Raw genomic sequence first — 5,115 nt, 5'->3', positions numbered from 1 at the left:
ATTCTGTTCTTCCAGTACAATGTCCCAGCACACACAGCTGCAAAACTTAGTTATTAGTAAACTTGGTATAAATGCGTCTACCACCTGCCTTAATCACCCAATCTTGCTGCATTTGACTATTTTTTTCCAGTAGGGTGCTTAGGTGGGCTAGTGGTATGCAGTATTACAAAACAAACAGTGCAACAAAGACACTGGACATAGAAAAACAACACGCACACCAGACGCGCGTGTGGTGTGTATTCCTTCTCTTCGTCCAGTGTCTTTTTTTTGCGCTGTAGGTTTTCTAATAAGAGTATTCTTTTCCCTCACCTGCAAAAAACAAATTCTTTTTAGGTTATATATTGCTGCAGTGTAGCAGGGTCCGAAACAGTATGCATCAATATTTCATAAGTGTTTTAAAGCACCACTAAACTGCTCTGCGAATTGCGCCGAGCTTGGTGAATACAATTTAAAATAATGTGCAAGTATCAGCATATTGTGCTAGTTCCTTCTTAGACAGGCTGAGAAATTTTCAGCGCCCCGGTGAAATCAGGAAAACCGAACAATGTGTTTAGATAAGTGCAAATGATGTCATGATATGAGAGATATCGTTAAGGCACCGGCTACGAGCTACCAAAACGGCATAATAACGTGGGAAGCTTTAACAGGACACTAAAAGGAAATACGAAGTCTGATAACTATTAAAGATAAACTCTCTTTACAAAAATCTGTATTAAGGAACTTGGTGGGAATACGAGTGAGGTACTAGAAGTAAAAATGAAGTTGAAAGTTTCATTACTCGAATTGCGCGCCCGAAGCCCATCGCCGGTATTGAAATGGGACGTCATGGTATACCAGAATTTTTTTATTTATTTTTTTATTTGAGAGGGGGGGGTGGAGGGGAGGGGGGCGGTGGCTGAAAAAATGTTCCAGAAACCAGCTATGTTAAGTCTTTGGCGTTTTTAGAACGTAATGCATAAGATCTGTACCGACACAAATCTAACTAGATTCGAGCAGACGCTGTAAATATCAATGTCATCACGATGAGCTAGAGCGCGAGAAGTTCAAAGTGGGGTCACCACCGATGTTCAGTTCTTGCATCTTCTCTGGTTTATCAGGCCTCGTCTGATGGTAAGATTGACTTTTTTCGTTACTGCAGAAAACTACGGAACTAAAACAGCCCAAATACATTTTTCTGTTTAGTGTATCTCTATCGAACAGAAAATCCAAAAAGTCTTCGGAATACTCTTGGAACACTCTTTTGTTATCATGTGTGGTTTTCACCTGAAGAAACGTTATTAGGGGAAGGTGGCAATAGCTATATGAGAAATGGAAAGGTTCAACTATCTACAGCGTCAAGTTTTCCCAATTTAATGTAAGTTGGAGAGCCATGTCATATATTGCAATGGCTCAGCCGCAGTCCCCGAGTTCTCAGTGCAGAATTCTGTACCCTCGTACTAAGATTAGTTTAATAGGACAGCAGAGAACAACACAAAATTGCTTACCACGGTAAAATGGCTTTTTGAAACTTAGTTTGCATTTATTGCCTAGAAAAAGTCCGGCTACTAGTTGAATGATGCTCAAGGTATCTTTTTTGATTGTCGCGCTAAAACGTCTCTGTATGAGCGTTACTATGACGTGATTGATTTCTAAATGTTTTCGCCTGCTCTGGTCATTAGAGACGATAAAAATTTAAAATAAATTCGCTATGCTGTTTTTAACTGACCTAAAATGTATTGCGTTCTTGGGTGCAATTAATGGGTGCACCCATTAATTTGCGGATTGTATTTTTTAACAACGCGAAGTATTTTGATTAGTCGTGTCGCTCTTTAGTCAAACTTGGCCCTTGCGCCAGAAAAGCTACAAATCATCGTCATGATCATTACCCCTTAATTTGACAAAACAAGGACATGGAGTATATCATATAGCTAAACAAAAAGGAGATAGCTGGACCTATTACTGCAGGGAAATCCCGGCAACTCATGCATGAGCACGTCGCGTGTATTTCTTTCCGGTGATGAGCTTGCTTCTTTGTTGTGTTCTTAACTTTTCGAAATGTATACTTCCCTATCTTACATTGTGAAACTGTCATTTGCAAATTTGTTTTATTCTTTAATATTGTTACGGAACAGTGGGACATGGTGTGTCTTTAAACAAAGAAGACGATTTCGCAAGAAGATCGCGCGGCTGGTTCGAGCAGCCATCTTGTGAACGCAGTGTTGGTGCAACTTGTATATACTATACAATATATTTCTTTTAAAATGTAGCCGTTCTGGCTGTCTCATTTCAGGTTCTACCGGTTACTATATGCATTTGTCGCTGCTTTTGCTTTGAAACATTTTTTTTTACAGTTTACTGATTTTGTCCCCTGTTTGCGTGTTTTATATTGCCTTACCTCCAGTCCACGTCCTTCTTCAGCGCCGTGTACGCACCCATTACTGAATTACATCACCCAGAGAAAAAAATTAAACTCTTCGGAATATTTCAATTTTTAACAAACGTTCAAATAACCGTAGGGACAAGGAAAACTGTGTTTGCCCGGTGTTGGATTAGAGGGTGACAGCCGTGTGGTGGCGGGAGTTGAAAATTGTATGTTGCAACTGCTATCTCAACGTAAGGCTCCCTAATGGAACACGTGTGCCTTAGTGGCTTGACGGTACGGTGCTATTAAAGTTACAGAATGGGGCCAAGAGAAAAGTTGCGCTGTCCCGCGCGGCAGAGAATTAGGTGTTGTGATGAAATGAGGAAATTCACAGGCATAGGAAGATGTCTGCTGGCGCAAGACAGCAGTCATTGGATATAGCTAAGAGGGGCCTTCGTCCATTACTGAACATAACTATGATGATGACGGTGATGATATACATAAAAGTACAGAGCACACGCGTCAATATAAACCTCTACTACGTGACCGGCTTCCCACAGTTTACACACATACACTTATTTCCACTTTTACACTTCTAATGCTAACGCAGTAAAAGAAAGAGCACGTAACAATCGCTCATTCAAGTACGAACACACAGTCCACGAAGCCTTTGGCAGAAACAATCGTGCTCACGGGACCTAAAACCATAAGTAGCCTCCTCCTATGTGTGTCGCTGAGTTCCCCGGGCTGCTCTAAAGGGCATCCTATATGGGTCGCAATAGTGGCTGTCGTTGTGGGAGTATGGCCCGCAGCTGCGTTCAACATTTCCTGGACAGAGCGGGAGAGTGTTAATAGGTCTTATCTGGAATAGCAGCGTATGAAGGAGAATCCATCTGCCATTAACGACTTCACCGTCTGGAAGGTCCGCTATGATTCTGGGTTATTTGGGGCTGGAAGCCACGCTAAGATGAATCTCGATACTTCCGTCCCGTTAATGACGTCGCCTATCTCACAGCCGCGTAGCGGTGGCAATTACTAAATTTAACTCATTTCCTTAGCTGCTTCACTCGGCTAGGTCGCCAAATAGAGCCAGTGCCACTGCAGCAAGAGCTTTGCAATGCAAGCTACATTGTTTCCAGAATACCGTAAAATGTATGTTAAATTGCACTACCGTGGGCGCAACCGTAAACAGTGGTGATGCCACTAGGAAAAGGAAGCTGTCAGACAATAATGCCAATGTGTAATGAAGGTCATATTATAAAACGCTGGTAACACATTTTTCTGGGACAATTAGTTCGATATTCCAAGTACATTTATGCGCGGGCAGACACAATGAGTAGCAAAGATAGGTTGGAGCTCGGTCGTCCTTGGCCGTGTCTGCTAGCCCTGTATTTATGTGAAATTATAAAACGCCGCATCCAAAGCAACCATTACGAAGCACCACAGCTTGCCGTCATCTAGGCTTCCCTTTAGATCTTGCTTATGGAACGCATTCTTCGTAATTGAACATTACGTAGCAATATATCGCGGAATTTCACTACACGTCATGTTTATTGCACAGTCCCCTATAGCCGTAGCTGTCTAGAGGTGGCGCTAGCGTTCCGCACGCGGATAAGCAATTCTTTTAAGGGTCATACCAGGCAGCGACGGCACTTGAAACCACCCATATTCACTCTGCTAAACACAGTCTTCTGCCATACTCCCTAAAATGATTTTGGCATAGAACCACATTATAGCGGTCTAACACGTGGGGACTTGAAGTGCAATATTAAAGCGTGATGCCTTGAGTTGTGAAGCAAACAATACACCATGGTGCCCTACCTTAAATTATCAGCTTATTTCTAGTTTCGCTTCGTGAGTAAAATTGCATATTTAACTTGGAAAGCCTTGAGTTTTTGTTAGCTTTGTTTGGCTAACTAGGCTAATGCAGCAAGCCTCTAAGATTAATTGCGAAGCAGCAAATCAGCCCTCGGGGTTACCTACGCTCCTTCGTTCGACCGGCAAATTTGTTGTAGAGGTCTTCGCCATAAAGGAATTCAGAATGCAAATGACACATAGGAATTCGGCTGCGACATAACAAATACTTCGTTATACAGGCAATTTCTTTGTAGGGGCACTGAGATCACAGTGGGTATTTACTCATTTATTGCAACCACGAAAGAGTTTGACGTCTGGGTTTTAGAGTGGCCGAATGCAACACCTCACAATGTTAAAAGCACTCTGTGCTACAGTCGAGAGTGGCTGCAGTTCGAAATAGAAAAAAAAGCAGGCTGCGCTGCAGCCAATGGGTAAGTATTGCACCGACTAGATATATAATAAAACAAATGCGTTACAGAGCTGTCACAACAGGATTTCTTGCCTGGAATGATCCGCTTATTTTTTAATAATCGCAGTCATTCGAAGCATAGTTTCCCGGAATTCCTATAGCGCCGCCGAAAGTCAAACGCACGGCATGACAACGACTTGTGAATACAACAAATGAAAAATGGGTGATATTGTGCACAGGCGCACAAAGAACACTGCAATGCGTGCGTCTTCTGCTATTCAGTTCACTTCAGAAGAACAAATGTCCTGTCTGCATTTTTTCGCAAGATCCTGTTTGCGAAAACTGGTTTGAAGCACAACACTTTGGCAAGTAAGTTATGTCATCTGCGAGGGGCTTTTCATTTTAAAGCATTAGGACCCCTCTCGGACTTTCCTGACCACGTCTGGGTGTTGCTGCCTTGCCGAATAGTCGTTCCTAAAAAAAAACTGAATTACGTGCCCGTTGGTGA

This window comes from Dermacentor silvarum, chromosome 4 (genome assembly GCF_013339745.2).
Source record: "Dermacentor silvarum isolate Dsil-2018 chromosome 4, BIME_Dsil_1.4, whole genome shotgun sequence".
NCBI classification, from domain to species: Eukaryota; Metazoa; Arthropoda; class Arachnida; order Ixodida; family Ixodidae; genus Dermacentor; species Dermacentor silvarum.
Note: the sequence above shows the minus strand (reverse complement) of the source record.